Genomic DNA, 26357 nt, shown 5'->3' with positions numbered 1-26357 from the left:
ACATTATTTTTTAATTAAGGTGTGTACATTGTTTTTGAGACATAATGCTGCTGTACACTTAATAGACTACAGTATGGAGTAAACATAGGTGTGTACATTGTTTTTTAGACATAATGCTGCTGTACACTTAATAGACTACAGTATGGAGTAAACATAACTTTTACATGCACTGGGAAACCAAAAAATTCATGTGGTTCTCTTGATTGCTATACTTGCTTCATTGCGGTGGTCTGGAACTGACCCCGCAGTATCTCTGAGGTGTTCCTGTATACACAGTTTTCTTGAGTTCTGGATTCTTTCATTCGTCCGGTTGTCTGTTCTCCCTCAAGTGCCAAACCTGTTGTTAATGGGGGTCTGTAGTATTTGTTTCTTTCTGGTAAAGCACCATTGTCCTATTTCTAAGTTCACTTATGTAATTACTGACTCTCACTAATAGTGTGGTTGTGGGTTTTGGCTGGGAAGGGTTTTATTTTCCCTCCTTTGACTCTTCTGAAGCCTTGCTGTGGAGACGTCTTTCTGTATCGGTTTTATTTGCCTCTGTGAGCAACTTTGAAGTGTCTTCAGCTCCAGTATTCCTGTGTTAAGTGCCCTGTCTGGCTTGCTGCTGCAAGCCTGCATGGGGCACAGGTGTTAGCCTTCCACTTCTCATGGAAACTGTTCTCCTTTCCTGCCCCATGTGCTAGGCAGAAACAAGGTGTCTGCATCCCTACGTCATGCTGGCAGCTTATCGACTCTGGTCAGGGGCTTTGGGTGTACTTATTCCTGATAGTTTGATTTCTCTGTGTGTCACAGTTTTTGTAGAATGGCTTCAACTTTCACAGCAGCAACTGTTAGTACAGACTTGTCTATGTGGATATTTTGTTTTTTCATCTTTTTGTGGGTGCCAACACCTCCACATCAGGGAGGACTTACAAAACTGAAGAAGTCCTGGGAAGTGGGAAACTAAATAACAGTGGATTATTTGAAAGAGAAGAAGCTCTTGAAGCAATAGGAAAAAGGAAGAAAATATGTAATGAACACCTCTTATAATGACAAGTTGAGAGATGAAGTAATTGAGGCTTATGCAGGCCAGGTAACATCCCTGAGTTTCTGAAGTGGTCAGTAGCCATAATACTGATGGGATCTGCCTGACTCCACAACCATGTTCTTTTCACCGAGTCTTGTGTGAGTTCATCTGCTTTTGTGAATTTACTTCAAGTAGTCATTCTTTTCCTTCCCTGGTTTCCCAGCATCTTTCGTTATTTTTCTCATAGAAAACCAGTTCTGTTAAAACATACCAGTGAGAGTGGTGTTCCCCCGTCTTTTCTGACCACAGTGCATTTTACAGAGCAGCCCAGTGCACAGAGCAATGCGTGTGTAGAACAGTTCCGTGCCACCGTCCTTTCCCTGGCCCTGTTGGTGCATTTCCATTCCGTCCTATTCTTATGGTTTACTTTAGGTGAAATAGGCTGGCTGTGACTAAGTGAATTGATCTCACAACCCTTTAATAGCTCATGTCCCATAGTTTGGCCAGTGTTTTTGAAGCATGACTTAAAGCTAGAGTATTTGTCAGCAGAGGACATAATAGGTTGTCTCCTCAAGAGCCCATCTCTTGTCTCAGCTGAACTCAATCCATGCTTCTCCTATGCAACTGGCCACTCTATTTTCCCCCCTTTTTGGATGAGGGGGATTCCTTTTAAATGGTATTCCAGCATTAACTTTAGAAATTGGGAACAGCGCTTACTTCTTATTTTGGTGGCTTCCTGTAGGTAACATGTAATTTTTTTTAATATTTATTTATTTTTATTTATTTATTTATTTTGGCTACGCCGGGTCTTAGTTGCTGCATGCGGACTTCTTAGTTGCTGCATGCAGACTTCTTAGTTGCAGCGTGCATGCGTGATCTAGTTCCCCACCAGGGATCAAACCCAGGCCCGCTGCATCGCGAACGCAGAGTCTTACCCACTGGACCACCGGGGACGTCCTAGTAACATGTATTTTTAAACCACTTAACTGTAAGATTGTTGCTTGCTCTGCCTCTTCATACCTTTGATCTTGATCTTTTTATGTTTCCTCCCTGTGTGTCTCATTCCAGGTACTTTATTTAGCAGCTTCTTTCTTAAGTGAGTTTTAGAGCTAAAGCAGCGGTGTGCCAGTAATCTAGGCGCCGTGGACTTCTAGCTCACTTCTTTATCTGAGTAGTGCGGGGCGACCTATTAAGAGTAGAGCTGATGACCGAGTGTCTGACTTTTAATATGCTACTGTCTAATTCTACTTCTTAAGAATAAAAAGAGAGAGAGGAGGCTAGAGTGCAAACAGAGTAGAATGGCAACACTTGGGTGTCCTGTCGCCTTCCCTCTTCTGGACAGCTGATAATGTGTGTCCTGTAACAAGAATGACTGCTGAAGTATACCACTCTTGTCTCTTTCCCCAGCCCTCCAAGCCATAACATTGTGGTGAATGGAAAAGAATGTATAAACTTTGCCTCATTCAATTTTCTTGGACTGTTGGATAACCCTAGGCTCAAGATAAGTAGCACATATGCTGAAGTGGACAGATAACATGACTGACATAAGCATCTGGACATAAAATAAGAGACAAATGCAGAATATCAGAAAGGGCTGTGTAAGTACTTACTCTTTATTCTTTAGTGACAGAGCTGTAACCTAGTTTTCAACAAAGGGAGGCAAGGGTGTCCTAATGTGGCTTAGTGTTGGGTGACAACCAGAGAACTATATGAACCAGACCCAGGTAATAGTTGGAGATGTATCTAGGAAATTGCTTCATCTCCGGTTGGGATTGTGGGCCAGTAAACATTTTTTGAGGAAAGACCTATGCCCACAAATGCCAGAAAGTGCGAATGCATTGAGTTAACCAGGTTTTAATGATCAAGCTAATATAACTTTTCCATGTTTTAAGTCGTATACCTAAGTCTTCCCACCCCTCTTTTCTTTATATCCTGTTAGAATGGTCTTAGTACTAAGAAAGGGAAAGCCAGGGTACTGGGGAGCTATGTGGGTTAAAGAATAGGAAATGTCATTTTTAAACTGTCGAAGATATATTATTACAGTCTAATTTTTTTTTTTTTACTTTCACGAAGGCGGCAGCTTTGGCATCTCTAAAGAAGTGTGGTGTGGGAACTTGTGGACCTAGAGGATTTTAGGGCACATTTGGTATGTTTTCTGTCATATTTTTCAGACTCCTGCTTTCAAGAATTAAGATTCAGTTTGATTTCAGAACTCCTTGGAAAAGGTATCCTTAATGAGTTGTGGTAATAAGCTGGCGAACTTTCTAGATTTTGTGTTTGAGATCATTGGTAGGAGCTGCACTGGTCTGGGGCTGACTGTCCCTGTGGAGAAGAGCCATAGGTACCTAAGGCACACTGTCTCAGTAGGGCGAAGCCCGAGCTCTTGCTGCATTTGCCCCAGGAGACAGTGGTGTGAGGAAACTGTTTCTGCCGGGCATGACAGTTGTAAGGGGAGGCGTCCGGCTGTGAGTGGCTCTGCTCTTGGTAGTCGTGCAGGAGCCCAGATTCTCCCTGTCTCGTTGCTCTAGGCCTGAGGGCACCATCTTTGTCTGTGTGGCCGAAGCCAGGTGATGAGTATGGGGGAGCAGGCGTGCAGGGCATGGGTACCTGTTCAGGTGGGCGGGTGGGGTTGCTCATCATTCTGCCCACATTCTGTTGGTGAGAACATAACCCAGGTCACGTCTCCCAGCAGAGGGGCTGGAAAGTTGCTCTAGCTGGGCGGCCACCACGTGCCGGGAGGAAAGTGAGAACGGATTTGGGGGATGGGGCAGGTCATACACTGTGTAGCCCTTTTCTTTCTGGAATGAAGACAAAGGATCATTGATTTCCTTGTGTGTGAATGACCTGGAGATGGGCTAACTACATATTAGGATGAGAGTGTGATTTCAAACACTATGAACTCCCTAAATCAGAGTCATCAAAGAAGACCCTGGAATTTTTATGGTGGTTTTTTATTAAACGTATATTGTTCTTTGCTTCTGAAAATTTCAAAAATGTTGTTAAATAATTTTCCAAATGAGTGTATTACTGGAAATAACATTCTGGTTTACAAAATGTCAGAGGGTAGGGACAATGGGGCCAGGGAAGTCTCTTTTGTCTTCTCTACTTATTTTCATTTCTGGGTCTTTGTTGTTTTCACTTTAACAGTTAAGATGTTTTTATTTAAGGGAGCACCTTTCTTTATCCCTTAGCTAATTTAGTGGTTAAATTATTTTTATTGGAAACAGATGATGGGAGTTGGTGTCCAAGAATCCTACAGCTGGAAAGGATCTTTAAAATCTTGTATTCCAGCATCCCAGCTAGTCAGAAGAATAGAAAGCTCAGAGAGGTTAAGTGACTTCCTCATGGTCACATAGCTAATTAATTTCAGCCCTAAAACTAGAAAATAAGTATTCTGATTTGCAATATTAATGGCAAGCTCAAAGACTTAAAAGAGCTCAGATCAGAGGCTCCCTCTTTCCTCTAGCCTAGTGCAAACATGATTTGTTTGCCTGCTTTTTATTGGTAGGGTATTATTTCCTTCATAAGAATTAGAAAACCAGAAAAGGCATTTTTTTTACAGGGTTGTTTGTTGTAATCTGATCAACAAGGCTTTCTTTCCATGATCTGCTTGCGGGGTAAAGAAATTTTTTCTTGAAAGCCTCTCTTTCTAGTAGATTTTATTTGCATGTGTGGCCTTGGCTCTTGCTCGGGAGTTAAATCTGAGAAGACCGATAAGAGATTTATTGCTAAATTTAGTGGAAAAAAAGTTTCAAATCTTCAAGACCAGTTTTCCCAGAGCTATGGAAATATGTTGTTTTAATTGCCCAGTCAATTTTTCATTTGGATCACCTGAAATATGTGTAATAGGATGCTGTGTGCCTCTAAACTTGGGGGGGTCGTTAAATTAATGATTTAAAAATTTTTTAATTTAAATATAGTTGACATACAATATTACGTTAGTTTCAGGTATACTGTATAGTGATTTGACATGCATGCATTATGAAATGATCACCATGGTAAGTCTAGTAACTGTCTGTCCCCAAAGTTATTACAATATTTTTGGCCATATTCCTTATGCTGTATGTTACATCACCATTGCTTATTTATTTTATAACTGGAGCTTTGTACCTCTTAATCCCCTACACCTAATTTTCCCCACCCCTGATCCCCTTTCCCTCTGGCAACCACCCCTTTGTTCTGTGTATCTATGAGTCTGTTTTCATTTTGTTTTATTTTGTTTGTTTTGTTTTTTAGATTCTACATATTAGTGAGATCATATGCTATTTATCTTTCTCCAACTTATTTCACTTTTCATAAAACCCTCTTGATCCATCCTAAATTAATTTTCTTGATGGAATAATTCAATGCATGATATAAACCTCAAAGATTTAAAGAGATAGTGAAGTCTTCTCCCCACTGCCATTCCGCCCCCAAAAAAGCCAGCTGCTATCAGTAGTTTCTTGTTCATTCTTCCAGGCTTTTTTTAGTGTGTGCAAACCACTTCCATACATTTTCCCCCCCGTTTTACAAAAATGGTAGCATACCACATACATGTGGTGTGCTGTTCAAGTGCGTTTTAAATTTAAATTGGATTTCATCGTTCAAGCGTCTGAATGGGCCACCAGAGTCAATATAATGAACACGTAATTGTGTATTAGCTACTCTGAACTACATTATTGGTCACTGTGTCATCCTTATCCTAATGTAGTTGAAGGTTCAAACAGACTGTGGTATCTGGACAAAGGTTGAAGGTTAATTGGCAGTGTGATGGTTTTGTAATAAGACACCAGACCTACAGCTTGGAGTAATGTGTATTGTTTTTTGAGTACATTGTCCTTCCTGTAAACTTGTTTTGTTCCTTTTCAGCAGTTGCCCATGCTTGCTTATCATCTTTTTTCCTTTCTTTATGTGTATATCGTATGTATTTTTACTTGGTTTTCCAACAGGGTATTTTCTGTGTTTTTCCTTATTCTGGAACTAATCACTTAAATTACTGTAGTTGTGTTAAATTACCTTGAAATTTCAGTGTTAGATAAGTTCAAGAAGCTACTTGAGGTCAGCTAAGGCTATATTTTAAATCTCTAAAATACCCTTGGGACTTCCCTGGTGGCGCAGTGGTTAAGAATCTGCCTGCTAATGCAGGGGACACAGGTTCGAGCCCTGGTCCAGGAAGATCCCACATGCCACGGAGCAACTAAGCCTGTGTGCCATGACTACTGAAGCCCGTGCACCACAACTACTGAAGCCCGCGTGCCTAGAGCCTGTGCTCTGCAACAAAGAGTAGCCCCCACTCGCCACAACTAGAGAAAGCCTGCGCACAACAACGAAGACCCAACGCAGCCAAAAATAAATAAATAAATTTATTTTAAAAATAAAAAAAAATAAAATACCCTCTATAATTAAAGTATTCTGAATATTTAGGGTACATTTGCCCTTTGTACTGAGCATTAAAGCAGAAGTGAACTTCCCTTTCCTCTCATTTTAGTAGCTTACATGTGAGGCTAGGGTCTCTTTCCCAGGCCCACCAAAAGGTTGCTTTTGATTTTGGCTTTTTCTTTTCCTGGAAGTACTAATATCACTCAGGCATCTATTTTCAGTGATGAAAATGCTCCCTCTTTTAGCTCTTTTCTCAACTTTTCAGATAGTGAATGAAAATCACTTATTGGAAAAGTAAATTTCCTTATTAAAACATTTTCTGTTTATTATTTCATAGTAACATATTAGATGATACTAGATGATTAACACAGAAAAAGAAAATTGACAGTTGAATTAAAATTCTTCTAGTTTCTGAGGCTAAATGTTCTCCTGCCTCCTGAAGGCCCAGCAGGTTCTTAAAATAGTCTTGTGAGGACTGTGTGGATCCGAAGTTTTCCACCTTCTCATCTTATTGTTTTAATGTGTAGTTTAGAATCAGTCAAGTGATTTTATCAGGTTGTAGAGCCTTCCTTTCCTCTAAGGCTAATGGGGCCCCTGTGCACTTTGATGGTTTCTCTTGTTGAACCTCTCTGATTGTTTTGTTTGTAATGCATTCAGATCTCATTTACATGTGGTTTATCCCTGTGCCTAGGATCTGCTTTGCATACATGATGCCTTCTTGACTCTTTGGTCTTACACCAAATCAAAAGACAATTAGTGGCATAGTTTCATGGTGAGAGATAGTGGCATGTAATTGTGTTCTAGAGCCAATAGTAAACAATTGTTCATTTGTTTATTTTAAAAAATATTTTCTCTCTGTTGTAGGACCATGACTGCATGTTTTAGTAGGAAGGGCATTTGGTCATAAAATTCCTAGATCTGCCATTTCTTCCTACCAGTCATGGAATTGTAGTTTTCGCAGTGTAGTCAGGGAATGATCTTAGTTGCACAACTTAGAACATTTTGGTAAGAATCACATAAGATACCGTATGTGAAAACATTCTGGAAAACATTCAGCACTGTTTTTAATGTTCTAATGAATACATAGGTGATATTTGTACTTTTAAGAAAATTGTCCAAGTCTCAAGGGATTTAAAAAAAGTATGTAACACAAAAATATGGAGATTTTAAGAGAAAATATAGTTGGTTGTTTTTAAACTGTTCTAAAGTTGGGTATTTCATAGTCTTTCCTCTGAAAAACAATCAAGAAGGCCATAATACCTCCTTTTATTCTGATAAATAGGAACTTGAACAAGTGGCTTTAATATAAGATAGTCCTTAAATATCCAGGATTTGGATAACTTAATCAGCAGATAGCGTACCTTTTTTCCTTCTAAAAGATTACTTTTTTTTATTCTACAAATATTGAGTTAATTGAACAAACACCAGCATGTTGCTTTTTTGATGCCAGACATCGTTCTGAGTGTTTTATAAGCATTCTCTTGCGGTTCTCCTAACAATCCTTTGAGGCAGGTAGAACTGTTAACCATTTGACAGGGGAAGGACCTGAGAGGCACAGAGCAGTTTTGGGCCTGTCCCTGGTTCACACCTGGCAATGAGGGAGCCCAGATCTGAACCCCCTGTGATGACTGCCATGGCCAGGCCTTGTGTTTGGTGTGGGGCATCCTGCCCTGGCCTTGCCTCCCATCTGTTACGTTCTGGTGAGGGAGCAGGTGCCAGAAAGGGCAGCAAGTGCTGAGAAGACACAGAGGCTTTCTGGTCACCTTCCTCCGTGGCCTCTTGCCTACCATATTGGTTCCTAACAGTGAATGAGAGAATGACGCATGCAAATCTGTGGCACTAATTGTTGAAATGGATCATACACACAGAAGATAGGCATCCAAAGTTAAAGAACATGCCCTGGTAGTTTTTCTGTTTGCTGCCTCCCCCGCCCTTGGGTTAAGAGTTTCTTCCTTGCAGAGTAGCTATCAGACATCAAAAGAAGTTATGCAACTGTCCGTGTTTACCTGTCACAAAACCTGCTTTGCAAGGCTGACATCAGCTAAAACCCAGTGTCTTTAGATAGGAGGAGGAAAGGCCCATCTTTTTTAAACTTTTGGGACTAGGCAAGAACCAGTAAGTCATTGATTTATTGTAGAGGGATTCTTCTTACCACTTTATGGCAATGACATAAAAATGGCTATGAGTATGTATAATGAGAATACTAACATAATTTTTATCAACTGGGTAGCTAACTCTAAAGCCCTAAAACAAAGCCAAGATTGTTTTACTGTTTTATTGCTAATCAATGAGGAGAGTCATTTAGAGCTACAGAATGATTTAAAATCCTTTTTTGTAGTTGGCAAAAACAGTTTGTCTGTATCCATAGCATGTTTTTTCCTTTTTAAAATGGAGATACTGAATGAGAGCAATTCACTGTGGCTTGGGTTGTCCATCTGCTAGCTAAATTGTTGAGATTTGGGATAGATAATTCCCAGTTCAGAGGCAGCATTGTAATTTGAAGGAGGCCTCCTATGGGGGACCTGGCCTCCTGTCTCATCAGAAGTGAGAGGCAGCAGAGTGGTGGGGACCTATCTGTGGGCAGGGTGCTCAGAGAGCGCTAACAAAGAGGAAAGGAAGACATGCCTGAGACACGCCCGTGCTCAGCTGCATGGATGTAGCTGGTTCTCTGGTGCTTTGCTGCTTTCCTCGTTCTTGCCAGACTTTGCCTGCAACACTTCCCTGGCAGCATATCTCGTGGAAGGGCGGGCAGTCAGGAGCAGGATCAAGTCTTCAGACTTGGTGGTGTTGATGTCACAGATTTGATGCTTGAAGAGCTAAGCACTCTTTTGGTGCCATTTTGATCAACCGGGATGCATTCTTCTACACGTTACTGTGAAATCTCATATTTATTTAGTGTTGCTCTAATGAAAGTGTCACTTCTATAAAAACGACTACCTGATTGGTAATGGAAATCAAATGGTATTTCATGTGTTTTTTATGCAATAAGCTATGTTGGTATACATTTTAACTTATAAATGGGAAGAAGCATGCCTAGTTGTTTATCATTACTTGATGGGATAAATTGGAATGGGATAAATAGTTCATTTTCACAATTCTATATCATCCTTTAAGAAGTCTACAAATGAAGTGGTCTTCAATTTATTTTATTATTTGGATATTGCTGCTAAATTTTCTAATTCCTCACTATACCTCTCTTGCCATCAAACTGAGGTGTCGTTCGGACCCTCTGTGTCGTCTCATCTCTCACTCAATAGCTGGCGCCCACCCCAGCAGCCTTTGGTTCACAATCGAGGGACCTCTGCGCCTTTAGTCAGAAGCCACTGTGAATGTGTTGTAGTTCTGAGTGTAGAAGGGACCCAAGTGCTTCAGACCAGGGGAGTGAAGGCACAGCTTAGCCTTGTATCTGCCCTCTGGGCTCCGAGTTCTCCATTGACAGCTGCCAGATGCTTCTCTTAGCTGTCTCACTTTGTCAAGTGGCAGAAACCCTATATTTCTCTTTGATCCAGTGCTTATCAGAGTATTTTTATGTGATACTTACTAAATGTTTGATTAACAATTGAATGAGATTGTTGGACAGCCCTCATTTAACTACTTATTAAAATTTAGTCCTTTGTGAAGTTGTATCTTTTATAATTCTTAATTTTGTCTTTTACTAGTTAAAAAGCATCACAGTAAGATTAACTTGCCTCTGATAAATCAGTGAGTGGGTTTACAGATTTTAGACACTTTATTCAAATGTTCTAAAAAGTTGTTTATTCCTGTTGCTGAGCTGACCTTACTCACTTGTTCCTCCCTGGAAGTTGGTGGAAATCTCACACTTAACAGCTAACCAGGTCTCTGTTGGAAATATTTAGTCCACTCAGTGTCCAGCCTTGTATCCAGCTGGGTGAAGTTGTTTCTTTTGTATATCTCAGTCCTGCAGGTCTTTTCCCTCTCCCCCTTCTCACCAGGAATGTCTCTGGTAGGGAGGGGCATACTTGGAGGGAAGGCTGATGCTGAAGGGGTCTCCTGGAGCGAGGCTCCCAGCCACAGGTCCTCGACATCTGAGCCGGAGGGCTCTGCCGGGCCATCAGCCCTCTCCACCGCCCCTCCCTGGGGAACGTCTGGGTCCCCCTGCCACTGCCTACACTTCTGAGTTCCCCTCAGTGGACATGCCGTGGCTCTGAAAGTCTGCCTTTACTCCTCAGAGTTCCTCGTTTCTCCCATGAAGCTCCAAGGCTGGAGGGGCCTGGCTGCATCCTTCCTGTATCAACTTCTGAGTTCTCTTTGCGCAGAGCATGTGGTAAAACTCTGATCTCGTTCTCCAGACTTGGGTCCTGCTGTAGTTAAAAGAGCTAAAGAAAGTTTAAAAAAATTTTCTCTGCCTCATTTTAAGACACTTGGAAGTTTTCTAGTTCACAGCCAGCTGGTACACTATTTATTTTAGACATCGCTGGTCCCTCCATCCCAGGGTGTGAAGCCTCATGGCTTAGCCTGGGAAGGTGAAAGGCTATATGGAACGATGATGTAAGAGAGAAAAAAAAATACCAGTTTAATAATTACAGTTTATCCCTATAATTACATCAACATTCTTCTTAAGCTGCTTCCATAAAAGGACCATATTTCTCTTTGTACTATACGTTTGAATTCACCAGTACACTTCAAAAGAAATTTAGACAGAAACTCAGTACTGCAGAGTGATGGCAGGTGCCACCACTAAGTGCTGACACAAACTGTTAGAGGAGTGACCACCACAACTGAAAAAGTTCCTGTCTCTTGATGCAGAGTATGTGGGGTTCTTTTTAACTTAACTACTTTTCTTTTTTCTTTCTTTTCCTTTTAAAAGCTGGTTGACAGTTGTCTTCATGCCTGCTTTGGTCACTTCTCCTAAAATGCAAAACGGCGTTAATAAGTTAATGTCGTACATTGGTAAAGTCTTGGCATTGTTGGTTGAGGGAAGTTAAAGCAGGCAAGGTCACTGGACCTTGAATTCTTATTGCTAGAGTGATATAAAAGCAAAACCTAGAGTCAGAGCTGTCCCAGTCACATATTTATAGACAAATGAGTAGCTGATTCAGCTCACAGAGTATAGAAACAGTTTTGGCCCAGAATTATCTTAGTAGATATTGTATGACTTGTAACTTCAGAACAATTACATTTTGACCACAAGGTGACAGTATTAATAGCTAAACTGCTTATGTTATTTTATTTATTCTTTAGTCAAAGAAAAAGAATTATGAGACAGTTTAACCATTTAACTTTGTACTCTTGAACTAGATGTGCACTTGGATTTGGAAGACCGCCTGGCAAAATTTATGAAGACAGAAGAAGCCATTATATACTCATATGGATTTGCCACCATAGCCAGTGCTATTCCTGCTTACTCTAAGAGAGGGGACATTGTGTTTGTGTAAGTAATCTTTACTGACATTTCTTAACAGAATTCCTTTGGAAATAATATTGGCCCTCCTAGAGAATTCCTTTGTTAGAGGTCATCTGCCTAAAATAATATTGATTTTTTTTTTTTTTCATTTTTAAAGAAATATATAGTCACCCAGCCAAGTAGTTCTGCAGAACTAGTGAGACCTCCACTGGAAGGATGCCTTAAGGTGTCGGTACTTTGTTATCTGCCATTATGATTTTATTTATTGATGTTGAGAAGACCAAACTTATGTAGGAGCGGACCAGCCCTCTGTTTTCCCTGTGCAGCTCTGCGACAGTGTGGTGTCCTTGTGAGTCCATGGTCGTAGCCCACATAGCCACTCATACTACCTGATAAAGTCACTCCACTTCTCAGTACCCTCGCTGCAACTCTTGGTCTCTGCTGATCTTGCTTCATGGCTTGTTAAGAATATAGAAGTCATGAGTTGCAGACTTCCTTAACTTTCCAGGAACAAATTACACACTTGCATACATGTGCACTAAATGTATGGTGTTGCTTTTTACTGTGGAGGGGAAGAGCAGAGAGGAGTAGAGTGAGGGCTGGCATAGCCCAGGCAGCTGGTTATACCCGTCAGGAGCACCTGCCACTAGCCCGAGCCTCTGTTATCTTTTGAGTGGACAATTAAATGACTCTCTTCATTTAGGTCTCAGAGTGACTTTTGTTTCCTCTTTTCCTTTTTGACACCATAGCCAGACACTCCATTTAAGAGCTTCCATTGTTCCTAAAATAAATATCCAAGTTCTTATTATGATCTTGTACATTCTAGACTACTGTTTTAGGCCCATTTTCTACCATTTCCCCTTAGGTGGTCATGCTGTGTAGCCTTACCAGCCTTATATGCTAGTTTCCCCTCAAGGCCTTTGCACGTGCTAAGACCCTAAGTCCCTACGCCTAGAACGTTGTTCCTCCTCTCATCTCCTACTTAATTCCTGCTCATCCTGCACATGTACCACCTCTGCAGGAAAGCCTTCCCCAAGCTCTCAGACCAGGTCAAGACCCCTTGCTGCATGTGGAGAAAATTTTACAGCCAGAGGAGTTTGGTATCCTTGTGAATCCATGACCACGCAGGCATTTACGTGCCTGTCAGAATCACTGTTTCTCAAGCCTCCCTTAACTTACATATGCAGGTGTGTGCGTGTGTGCTCATGGGCGCCCGCACCGTCTGCTCTTGGCTCAGCTTGCCTCACGCTCACTGTACTCTTTTACACCACTTTCAACAGTTCATACCAGCCCGTTGCCTAGGATAGCATGTGCCATTTAGTGGTGCTCAGTAAATACCTTCAGTAAGAGAATGAATGGAGGCTGGAGCGCAAAAGAGGGGTCCAAGTGACTGGACTTCAGAGCCCGGCTCACCTCAGTCCCTGTACCATCCTGCTGCTTCTCACTCACTGTCGGAGCACCTGTAGTGCAACAAGCTCAAGCACACGCTGCAGGGCTGGCTCTTCCTGGGGGTTTTCAGCACGCTTGTGTCCCATTCTTCCCCACAGCCCTGTGACAGTTACCTGGGAGCACTCCAGCACATGGCCTGGGCCTGAGTAGAATTGTTTCCCAATGTGACCATGAAAATGAATGTTTCTATTAATTTCTTGCACATAGTTTAAAAAATCAGTAATAATAAAGACTCATCACAAATTTGAGAGCCAGTGATTTAAACAGTGATTCTAGGTTTTTAATAAAGCATAGTTGCAGACAACTACAATACAGTGTCAGCCAATATCGCTTTATACAAGCCCCCACCATAAATTCCTTTTTGAGTTTAAAGTCCAGAAGAAGTTTACAGTTACAGTTGAACTTGTATGCTTCCTTTGTCAGATAATAAATACTATATTGTCCTTTTGGTTTTCACTGCTAGGAAACCTAGTCTAAACTCACTTTCAAATCTTATGCCTGGTGTCTTAGAACTTCAGTTTCTAATGAGTCATTAGACAACTTAATTATTCCCTTATACATAATTTTAAATATTCCACCTGAAATTCATTTGAAAGTAGGAACACTAGAGGTAAAAATGGTGTTTAGTAAATTATTTGACAAATTGTTTTTGATAAATTCATTAGGCATAGACAATATGTTCGATGTTTTATTTTCTTTCTTTTGTAGTAAACAGTGATAATGCTTTGCCAGTAGGTCTCAGAACAATGGTTGTTTATATACCTAAGTCTTTCCTTGTCACTCTGTCTGTATATTACTTTGTGTACCCTTTTCTAATGAAATGTTTTATATTGAGATAATTGTGGATTCACATACACTTGGAAGAAATAATACAGAGATTTTATGTGCCCTTTACCCAGTCTTCCCCAATGGTCACCTCTTGCAAAACTGTAATACAGTTTGAAAAGTGGGATGTTGACATTGATAAAGTCAAGATAATCCCTCTTGTTGCCACACCCATATCCCTTCTACCCTACCCACTCTTTTTTTTTTTTTTTTTTTTTTTTTTAAGTATATCTCTTTTTTTTTTTTTTTTTTTTTAAAGAGGTAAAATTCTTGAAACATTTATTGTATGCCAGTTTGCAGGGCAGAAGTTGAGACACAGATGTAGAGAATGGACATATGGACACCAAGGGGGGAAAACTGCGATGAGGTGGGGATGGTGATGTGCTGAATTGGGCGATTGGGATTGACATGTGTACACTGATGTGTATAAAACTGATGCCTAATAAGAACCTGCAGTATAAAAAAACAAACAAAACAACTAATACTAAACTTTCATTGGGTTATTTGTATGGAAATATGTTAATATAAATGTTTCAGACATTACATGAAATTTCTAAAAATCTTATATTTGTATTTGTATGGAAATATGTATGGAAATATGTTAATATAAATGTTTCAGACATTACATGAAATTTCTAAAAATCTTATATTTGTATTTGTATGGAAATATGTATGGAAATATGTTAATATAAATGTTTCAGACATTACATGAAATTTCTAAAAATCTTATATTTGTATTTGTATGGAAATATGTATGGAAATATGTTAATATAAATGTTTCAGACATTACATGAAATTTCTAAAAATCTTATATTTGTATTTGTATGGAAATATGTATGGAAATATGTTAATATAAATGTTTCAGACATTACATGAAATTTCTAAAAATCTTATATTTGTATTTGTATGGAAATATGTATGGAAATATGTTAATATAAATGTTTCAGACATTACATGAAATTTCTAAAAATCTTATATTTGTATTTGTATGGAAATATGTATGGAAATATGTTAATATAAATGTTTCAGACATTACATGAAATTTCCTACCCACTCTTTAGCCCCTGGCAACCACTAATCTGTTCTCCATTTCTGTAATTTCATGATTTCAAGATTGTTGTACAGGGACTTCCCTGTTGGCGCAGTGGTTGTGAATCCGCCTGCCAATGCGGGGGACACGGGTTCGAGCCCTGGTCCGGGAAGATCCCACATGCCACGGAGCAACTAAGCCCGTGCGCCACAACTACTGAGCCTGCGCTCTATAGCCCGCGAGCCACAACTACTGAAGCCCGCATGCCTAGAGCCTGTGCTCTGCAACAAGAGAAGCCACCGCAATGAGAAGCCTGCGCACCGCAATGAAGAGTAGCCCCCGCTCGCCGCCAACTAGAGAAAGCCCGTGCACAGCAACAAAGACCCAACACAGCCAAAAATAAATAAATAGATTAAAAAAAAAAATGTACAAATGTGAGTCGTACAGTAGGTAAAACATTTGAGGATTGGCTTTTCTCATTCAGCATTAATTATTTGGAGATTCTCCAGGGTTGTTATGTGAATCAAGAGTTTGTGCCTTTTGATTGCTGAGTCATATTCCATGGTATGGATACACCACAGTTTGTTGAACCATTCACCTATTAAGGATATCAGAGTTGTTTCTAGTTTGGGGCTATTACAAATAAAGGTGCTGTAAATATTCATGTATAGCTTTTTCTGTGAACATAAGTTTTCATTTCTTTGAGGTATATGCCAAGGAATGCAGTTGCTGGTCATAAAGTATTGTGCGTTAAGTTTTTTAAGAAATTGCCAAACTTTTCCAGAGTGGCTGTATTATTTTACATTTCCATGAACAGTGTATAAGTGATCTAGTTTCTCCAACATCCTCAGGAGCATTTGGTGTTGTTGCTTTTTTTTTTTTTTTTTAGCCATACTCATAGGTGTGTACAGATATCTCATTGTAGTTTTAGTCTATATTTCCCTGATGCTGCCATACTTACTGTTTTTAGGCTTTGGTCTTGGCATCAGGGTAATACTTCATAAAGTCAATTTGAAAGTGTTCCCTCTTTTATTTTCTGGAGAAACTGTATAAAACTGTTGTTAATTCTTTAAATGTTTGGTAGAGTTCTCCAGTAAAAACAGCTGGACCTCGAGATTTTTTTTTTTTTTGGAAGTATTTTTACTATGAATTTAATTTCCTTAGTACTTGTAAGGCTATTCAAATATTGAGTGAGTTGAAGTAGTTTGTGTTTTTCAAGGAGTTGGTCCATTTCTTCTAAATCGTCAAATTTGTATGTGTAGCATTGTTTGTGATATTCCTGTACTATCCTTCTAATGTCTGCAGATCCCTGTTTCCTTCCTAACTGGTAATTTCTATCTGCTCTCTTTTTTGTCATTTTTGCTAGAGATTTGTCAATTTTATTGATCTTTTCAAAGAATCAGCTCCTTGTTTCATAGATTTTTCTACGTTGTATTTTTGTTTTCATTTCTACTGATTTCTGGTATTATTTCCTGCCTTCTGCTCATTTGCAGTTTAGTTTGCTCTTTCTAGGTTCTTGAGGTGAGAACTTCAATTACTGATTTGAGACTTTTCCTCATTTCTAATGTATTAGTGCTATGAATTTCCCTGTCATCACTGCTATAGTTGTGTTCCACAAATTTTGATGCGTTTATTTTCATTTTCGTTTAGTTCATTTTTGTGTTTTATTTCTCTTTGACCCATGAGTTATGTAGAAGTGTGTTGTTTAGTTTCCAAGCATTTGGAAATTTTTAATTTGTTACAGTTTGTTTTATGGCTCATGATGTGGTCTATCTTGGAATATGTTCCATAGTCACTTAAGAAAGAATATTCTGGCAAATACAGAGAAAAGGCCACGTGAGGACACCAGTGAGAAGGTATCACTCCATGATAGGACACATGTGATTAATTTCCTTCTTTATACATTTCTGTTTTTCATATAATAGTATTCAATGATCAAATGTTACACTGATCATTATTTTTTAAAAGTCACTGATATGCAAATTAAAAACCAGAAAAAACATACAAATTGTTCATTTGCCACTTCTATCCTTTAATCCAGTAAGAGAGAGTGCTAGTTTTGCATGTCAACTTCCTAAGGTATACTTATATAAAAGTTTTAGTGAGACAAAAAGCAATTTACATATGAAACTTTATTTACCTTTTGAGAGAAATTTTTTTTTTGTCATTATCATTAAATAGAAAAAAAATATTCTGCTGAATGGAGTGTTCTATAAACGACAATTAGATCTTCCTAGTTGATGGTGTTATGGAGTTCTATATCCTTGCTGATTTTCTGTTTGGTAGTTCTGTCAGTTGTTGTAATTTGTCAGTTTCTTCTTTCACTTTTATCAGTTTTTGTGTCTTATCTTTTGTAGCTCTGTTATTTGGTGCATATTTAGGATAAGTTTTCCTGGTTAATTGAGTCTTTTTATCATTATATAACATCCTTCTCTGTCTCTGGTAATTTTCTTTGTTCCAAAGTCTACTTTATCAGATATTAACATAGGCACTCTGCTTTCCCTTTTGAATGTTTGCATGTGTTTATTGTATGTAATATATATGTATACCCTTACTACCTATATTATTGTATATAACATACATACATATATATAGCATATAACTATATATATATATATATATATATATATATATATATATATATATATATATATATATAACTACATGTGCGCCCTCAGTGCGCCCTACACACACACTTTCCCTTACTACCCATCTCATTACATTTGAAGTGAATTTCTTATAGGCAGCATGTTTAATCCACTCTGCCACTCTGTCTTTAAATTGTATATTTTAGCCATTTACATTTAATGTAATTATTGATATATGGGATCTTAACCTCCCAATTTTTATTTTTTGTTTCTTATTTGTTCTCTCTGTTTTTTGTTTTCTTTTTTCTTTTTCCTGCCTTTCTCAGGGTTAATTGAATGAGTTTTGGAGTTCCATTTTTATTTATCTTATTTATTTTATTTATTTGTTTTCAAGTGTTTCCCTTTGTATAGTTTTTTAGTCATTGCTGTAAGTATGATGTTGTATGTACGCATAAGTTATCACATTCTACTGGTGTTATTTTACCAGTTCAGTTATAGAATCCTTTATCTTCTTTTACATCCCCTTACTCTCCTTATTTATAATACAGTTGTTTTAAGTATTTCCTGTAAACACTTTGAGAACCACATCAGATAGTGTTATAATTTTTACTTTAACCATCCACAATGACTTAGAAAACTCAAGAGGGGAAGAAAAGCCTAGTGTGTTTGTTCATACTTTTTACAGTATTCTTTCTTCCTTCCTGATAATCTAAGATTCTTTTATTTATTTATTTTTTCTATGTGGAGAGCTTTCTCTAGCCATTCCTCTAGGGGAAGTCAGCTTGGGACAGAGTCTCTTAGTTTTTTTTTCAACTGAGAATGTCTTCTCCCCCTCATTCCTAAAGGATATTTTTGCTAGTTTTGGATTCTTGGTTGCCAGGTCTTTTTTTTTCAGCATTTGAAATACATTGGGACACTTTTTTCTGGTGTTCATGGTTTCTGATGAGAAATCTACTGTCACTCAAATTGCTTTTCTCTTACATGTAAGGTGTCATTTTTCTTGTGCTGATTTCAAGATTTTTTTCTTTGTCATTAGTTTTCAGAAGTTTGACTATAATTGAATTGGCATTTATTTGTTTGGGTTTACCTGCAAGAATTTTGCTCAGCTTCTTTAATCTATAGTTTTACGCCTCTTCTTTAATCTATAGGTTTTCAGCCATTATTTCTTTAAGTACCTTTTTAGTCCCACCCTCATTCTGTTCTTTAGAACTCTACAGACTTGAATGTTGCATATTTTACTGTAGTCTCACAGGTCCCTGAGACTGTTCTTTCCTTTCTAGTCTACTTTCTCTCTGCGATTTACATTGACTTGATTTCTACTGTTACATCTTTCAGCTCACTGATTCTTTCCTCTCTCCATTCTGCTGCTGAATTCATCCACTATGCTTTTTCTTTTGACTATTTTGCTTTTTAGTTCTAATATCCCCACAGGATTCTTCTTTGTATCTTCCTTTTCTCTGCTGCAGCTTCCTGTTTTTTCATTTGTTTCAAGCATGTTCATAATTACTCATGAAACATTTTTATCATGATGGTTTTAAAGTCATTATCAGATCATCCTGACAACTCTGTCATCTTAGTACTGGCATTTGTTAATTGTTTTTTTTCTTTTTTTTTCATTGTTTGATATTTTCTGGTTATTGGTATGACAAGTGAAACATGAACAGTTTCATATTATGCTGTTATAGTTTATGCTTTATTTAAACTTTCTGTTTGAATTGGCTTTCTCTGACAGTCTTCCAACAAGGGCAGGGGGGCACTGCTGCCTCATTACTGTCAGGTGGAAGTACAAGTCCAGGGTCCCCACGGGGCCTCCACTGACACTGAGGTGGGGTTATTTTCATTTCTTCTGGTTGTTGGTGAGAGTCCTACTCTTGTCTGAGCCTCCCCTAACACAGCCTAAGCATAGGCAGGGGAGAGTGTCTCTCCCTGCAGGAGATTGGAAGTTAGGTCTCTCCACATGGTCTTCACTAACACCACAGTGGGAGCCACTTGTTACTACCCAACAGAGATACAAGTTCTGGCTCCCTTCTCTGACAGCTCCCACAGGGGTATTGGGGAGCCTTGTTATGGCGTCGTGAAGGCTAGAGTCTGGGTCCCCCTCTCAGCCTTTGCTAGTGTGGAGGGGACAGGCCCAGGTTTTTCTGTGGTTTGGCTGCAGTAGAGACCTTTGCTGGGCTGCCCCCTTTCCTGTCCCTTTGGCTACAGAGAGCAGACTTTTGTCAGAGCTTTTCTGTCTCGCCTGTTGGCATTTCCAGTTTGCCAGCTGCATCAGTTCCAAGTTAGGAAATTCCAGGAACTTGTTTCATGTCATTTCTCAGATCCCTCGCTGGTCTGCCTTTTCTCTCCATTTTTCAGCATCATCTTATGTTTGTCTTATACATGATGTCCAGGATTTTTGGTTATACCCAGTGAGAAAAATAGGGAAAATATGTCTATTTTCTCAGAAGTAGAAGTGTTGCATGTACTTTTAAATAATACACTTAATTTAAGAAATATATCCTGCCCCCCATTAACTCAATTTAGGAGATCTTACTGAAGATTAATCTGCATGACTCAGAGTTCTCCCCTGGGTTATGTAGAGTCAGTAACCCAGTATTCCTTTTGATGGCAAAGTAATGGCAGAGTGGTGGCCTGTCAAATCAGAGATGCCACTGATGGTGAGATGCACCAATATTTCATTTATTTTTCAGAAAGAGAAAAGTACTTTGAATAAACTAATATGCCATCTATATAGTAAGATGCATGCTGATTTCTCAGAGGTCAAAATATGGCAAGAGTTTGCTTCGTAGAACAGAATCAGTATGGTAGTTATGTGGAAAGGTTTGCAGAGTGAAGTGCAAACAATAATATATTAATGTTCAAACATGTTTTATTTATTTGCCATGTTCAGTTTAACAAGTGGATGTTGGTCAACTTACAAAAGCAAGCATTCCTTTTCTGAGAATGTTGACAAGACCCTTTAAACCCCAATTTGGTGGGTCTTTCTTCCTTGCAGAGATAAAGCTGCCTGCTTTGCTATTCAGAAGGGATTACAGGCATCACGTAGTGACATTAAGCTATTTAACCATAATGATATGGATGACCTGCAGAGACTATTGAAAGAACAAGAGATTGAAGATCAAAAGGTATGATTCTTTTGAAGAAAATTACACAGTTCTTTTGTACTTTCTAACCAGCTAAATTATAAATGAAATGGTAATTTGTCATGAAAACTTGCCTGTGGATCACATGTGGACATTAAATAAGGGTGTTTCTGCTTATTAAATGTACCTCAGATTAGAGAGTCAAGCCTGATAGTAATTGCCTCATCATTGCCATAATTATATATGGCAAATGTGGGGGAAGGTTATCTAGGCAGCTTTCTAAAAGAGAGAGAGAAAAACAGCATGCATTTTGGGGGTGGAGGGATGTACACTCAACTCTACAGAAGTAACAACAGAACTCATTAGGGCATTAACAAGATGTATCTAGTGAATTCAAAATAGGCTTATTCATATCAGAATAAATCATGTATCGATTCACCAGAAGAAACCATGGCGGCAGATCTTAATTAATGAATTTATGAACAAAGTGAAGACTCTTTCTCCCTACCCCAACCTCATCCCAGATCTCTGAGCAGCTGCTCCCTGTGGGAAGCAGCTGCCTCACGCATGGTTTCCTTCTACGTTGCAACCTATTTACACTTCTTCTCAAGCACCTGTGTAGTCCCTTGGGACAGGGAGGGAATTAGGCAGGTGGAACTTGCTCCTTGTTGTTCTGATAGAGAGTGGAACAGAGGAAACGTGTTCAAAGCATCACTGTTAGAATTAGCATTTATTTGCCCCTGACAAGATGAACAGAGAAGGTAGTTCTGTGGTCTGTGGTTCTGCAGCAGGAACCACTGTGTGTGAAGTGTACTGGGAACCTGGTCACCACATCCTTTGTCTCAAACACCACTTTCAAGTGGACTTTCCCAGTGTAACTCATCCGTTACTAGAGTAACTGATAAAAATGCTCATCACATCCTTAATTTTGTGTTAATTTCCATTTTCCCAGATATTTGAATTATTCCTTTTGGATTCTGTCATCTTTGTTTAGGTGATAGCCTAAGAGCAGCACTTCATGATTATACACATTCGTGTGGTGAATACGCATAGACTTCTGCTATTTTATGCTAGGTGTGCTACAGACAGTGTTTTATAAGTATACAATTTAGAAGAATGTATAGGGAAAATCTTAAAATTGAGACCGTTCCACCAATGAATTCTTTCTACAGATTGTAAAAAGATGTCCCTTTTCTGATTCAGTAATAGAATGCTACCGTATTGAAAAACACTGCCTTAGAAAGTGTGACCAATGAACCAGTCTGCTGTAGGGTTATTTCGCCAAGTTAGCATTGTACAAATTTGGAAGACAACATATTCAAGTTCTGTGTGTGTGTTGTATAAGATTTATAATCTGTGGAACTTTTTTTTTAATGAATAACAAGAAATAAAGTTATCTTAAAATTTATTTCCATTTTATAGTTTTTACCTTTTTACTAATTAATTTATACCACATATTCCTGCCAAGAGTAGGCTTTCTAAATTACTTTACATTTTGGTTTTTAGAAATAATTCTTTTTTAATTTTGTTTTCACAAAAATAATAAATGTTAAATTTTTAAATATTTTGTACTTAGATGCTTATATTTCCTTTGAAAGTAAGTTAAATAATCTGAGTTTGGATCAAACTCTTTTTGTCAGTTTCCCAACTAATGGAGTTCATATGTTTTTTCATTCCTTTTCTTATAGAGTTCTCTTATCCCATATTAATCCTTCTTTAAAAAAAAAAGATAATAAGTAAAAACAGCAGTTCATAGAGGAAATGCAGATAACTGAGCAAATAGAAAATAGTCTGACCTCACTAACAGTTACAGAAATTAGGGTAAGAGTTTTTGCCTGTCCAATTAGGGAAAACTTTTTATGGTAATAATCAGTGCCACACTGATGTACAGGGGGCCTTCCAAAAACTCTGAGGAGAGCTTCAGTTGGCACAGCCTTTCTAGAGGGTAAATGGGCAGGTATATTCTGGGATTCTTAAATATCTATACCCTCTGGAGTGCTATCTTTAGAAGAGAATCAGAAATGGTGTCAGAGATCGAAGGGTATTCACGTGATGTAAAAAAACAAAATGAAGGAAACAACCTAAATCCAGCACTGTGGGAACAGTTAAATAATTTACGGTGTATCTACAAGGTGGAATATTAAATCTCCATTAAAATCATGGTTTAAATAATATTAAATAATGTGAGAATGTTCACAACATAATATTTTAAAAACTCAGGTCCTAGAACGATTGCAGTAAAATCCTGATTTGAACAAGGTAATTTACAAAGATATGTATTTACAAGAAAAAGTTACCAGTGTGTGGTGTAACGAGCTCATTTGTTAAATTCTTTTTTGTACTTTTCCATTTCCCAAGAATATTCCAAAAATAAAATATTCCTTCATTGAGTATTTTAAGATCATAAGAAAGATACTTTGTGTTTTAAAGGCAGGGAGAGGCGGGATGCCCCCAGGTCCTCAGCTGTGACCTCCCAGCAGACCCGCAGCCTCAGGTTTGACTTAGGGACGGAGTGAAGATGACCAAGAATGGTGTAAACTTTCGCATGCTTCAGCCGACACTTTTTTCAGTATTACATACAGCTGCGGGTTCTAAAATACCCCTTAAAGAATAGCTCTGATATTTGAGTTTCTAGTTGTTCATTAGAAGCTTAGAGGCAAGAAACCTTTGAGTAGAAAGGTGGCGGCAAACTCTGTGGAATTTTTTCAGTGCAGCGTACCTGAAACATCTACAGATTCAGCAGTGGGAGTGGTTTATTAGTGATTTGACGTCAGTGGGGTGTGGGAAGGTGTGTGTTACTTGAAAGAGTCCCTCCACTGCACCACCTCCGAACATGACTGGGTGAGGTCATAGTCCAGTTTTACTTGAACCAGTAGTGAGGAGGAAGGAAGGAGAAGGGTTTCATCTGTTTTTTGGTAAGTAAGGGAGGTCAGGGTTTGTCTGTTTTTAAACTTTTTATTAGGAACATTTCTGGCACATTCAAAGGAAACAGTAGTATAGTGAAGCCCCCTGTACCCTTCTCCCGGCTTTGTTTTCAATATTCTGCCACTCTTGTATCATCTGAACCGTCACCTAACTCCCCACTCAGTCTCTGTGATGATGATGATTATCATCATCATCATTAGAGTTCTTTTTATTTTAGGTAAAATTTACATTGAAATACATTAGTCCTAGTTATACAGTTTTGACCAGTGGTTATACCCGTGTAGCCCAGGTATCATGGCCCCCATCATGACATAAAATGCCCCCATCTCCCCCAGAAAGTTCCCTTGGGTCCCTTCCCAGTCATTCTGGGCTTGGAGGGTTTTGTTTGTGTTTTAGTATTCTCAGTGTCTAAACAGTTTGTGTTTGTGTGTGAGGCCTCCTAGTTGACTGTGTGACCTGAAAACATGTCTGAGAGAAGAAAGCACTGTTTTTCATCTCAAAATAACAGGATCGCAAACCTTGAGCTTGAAATTAATATAGTCTATTTATTTGTTGATTTATCTTGGTGAATAAATCTTGTAGGGTGAAAGTGCTAGAGAGCACATAACAGATTTTGTATTTGGAGTTACTGAAATTTAAAACATCTATTTTTTTTTCTTTTAAAGAATCCTCGCAAGGCTCGTGTAACTCGACGTTTCATTGTAGTCGAGGGGTTATATATGAATACTGGAACTATTTGCCCTCTTCCAGAATTGGTGAGCAACTATGTTTATTTATTATTTTAGTATTCAGACTATTTGGCAGTTAGGCCTTTTGTTTATGACCATTTTTAATGTATAATGTCTTCATTGCTTTGCTTAATATGTATCATAAGCACATTCTGATCATACTAGAGAAGTAGATTAACATTAAATGCCAACCCTGACCTTTAAAGAGTAATCAAGACTGAGTTTTATAAAACCAACTTTATTGAGGTATAGTTGACACGTAATAAAATATACTCACTTTAAGAGTACAGTTTGATAAGTTTTGACAGATGTATACTCCCCTATCACCATCACCACAGTCAAGATATAGAACATTTCTGTCACTCCAGAAGTCCCTCATGCCCCTTTGTAATCAGTACCCCATTCCTGGCCGCAAGCCACCGTTGATCTGCTTTCTGTTCCTGTAGTTTTGCTTTTTGTAGAATTTCATATAAGTGAAATCATATAATATGTATTTTGTAAAACTCAGCTTTTTAAAAGGGGATACAATACACTGTCTTTAGAAACCATGACTATTGAGATTTTTTTTTTTTTAGGTGAAATTCACATAACATAAAGCTAGCCATTTTAGAGTGTAGAGTTCAGTGGCATTTAGTACGTGCACAGTGTTGTGCACTCATCAACTAGCTAGTTGTAAAACCTTTTTGTCACTCCCAAAGAAGACCCAGTACCCATTAAGCAATCACTCCGCATTTTTCCTTGCCCCTAGCCCCCACCAGTCTGCTTTCTGTCTATATGGATTTACCTATTCTGGATATTTCTGATAAATGGAATCATATAATATATGACTATGGCTTCACTCACTTAGAATGTTTTCATTGTTTATCCAATTTGTGGCATCATTTATCAGTACTTCATTCCTTTTTTCTTCTTTTTTTTAAAATTTATTTATTTTTGGCTGCGTTGGGTCTTCGTTGCTGTGCGCGGGCTTTCTCTAGTTTTGGCAAGCAGGGGCTACTCTTCGCTTCATTCCTTTTTAAAGCTAAGTAATATTCCATTGTGTGGGTATATCACATTTTGGTTTTTTTGTTAACAGATATTTGGATTGCTTCACCTTTTGGCATTTGTGAATAGTGCTGCTGTGAACATTCATGTACAAGTATTTGTTTGAATCCCTGTTTTCAACTCTTTCATGTATGTGCCTAGCAATGTAATTGCTGGATCATGTGGTAATTCTATTTTTAACTTATTGGGGAACTGCCATACTGTTTTCCACAGTGGCTTGTACCATTTTACATTCCCACCAGCAATGGAGGAGGGTTTCAGTTTCTCCACATCCTTACCAATGTATACTTTTTTTTTTTTTTTAATTTTTGCCATTCTAGTAGGTGTGAAGTATATTTGCATTTCTGATTTGCATTTCTTGAATGACTAATGATGTTGAGCCACTTTTCTTGTGTTGGCCATTTGTATATCTTTGGAGAAATGCCTCTAGAAGTCCTTTGCCCATTTTTAAACTGGGGTGTCTTTTTGTAAAGTTCTTTATGTATTCTGGGTACTAGACCCTTAATCAGGTATGTGATTTGCAAATATTTTCTCTCATTCTATAGGTTGTCTTTTCATTTCTTTGATAGTGTCCTTTGATGCACAAAAGTTTTTAATTTTGGCAAAGTCCAATTTATCTAGTTTTTTGTTGTTGCTTGTGCTTTTAGTGTCATATCTAAGAAATACATTGCCAAATCCAGGGTATGAAGATACACCCCTATGTTTTCTTCTGAGGTTTTTATAGTTTTAGCTCTTATTTTAGGTCCTTGATCCATTTTGACTTAATTTTTGTATATTCTGTGAGAGAGGGATTCAACTTCATTCTTTTGCATGTGGTTATCCATTTGTCCCTTTACCATTTGTTGAAGAAACTATTGTTTTCCCATTGAATGGTCTTGGCACCCTTGTTGAAATCAGTTGACTGTAGGTATATGGGTTTATTTCTGGACTCTCAGTTCTATTCCATTTGTCTATAT

The 26357-nt window shown here is 38.4% G+C and overlaps 1 pseudogene; it reads left to right on the top strand.

Annotated features, from left to right (window-relative positions):
- The window catches only part of LOC130708364 (serine palmitoyltransferase 1-like), a 56049-nt pseudogene that overhangs the window by 10945 nt on the left and 18747 nt on the right, over positions 1 to 26357 (top strand).

The sequence above is a fragment of the Balaenoptera acutorostrata genome, chromosome 6 (genome assembly GCF_949987535.1).
Source record: "Balaenoptera acutorostrata chromosome 6, mBalAcu1.1, whole genome shotgun sequence".
NCBI classification, from domain to species: domain Eukaryota; kingdom Metazoa; phylum Chordata; class Mammalia; order Artiodactyla; family Balaenopteridae; genus Balaenoptera; species Balaenoptera acutorostrata.
The sequence above is the reverse complement of the archived record's forward strand: the minus strand, read 5'-3'. Positions and strand labels throughout refer to the sequence as shown.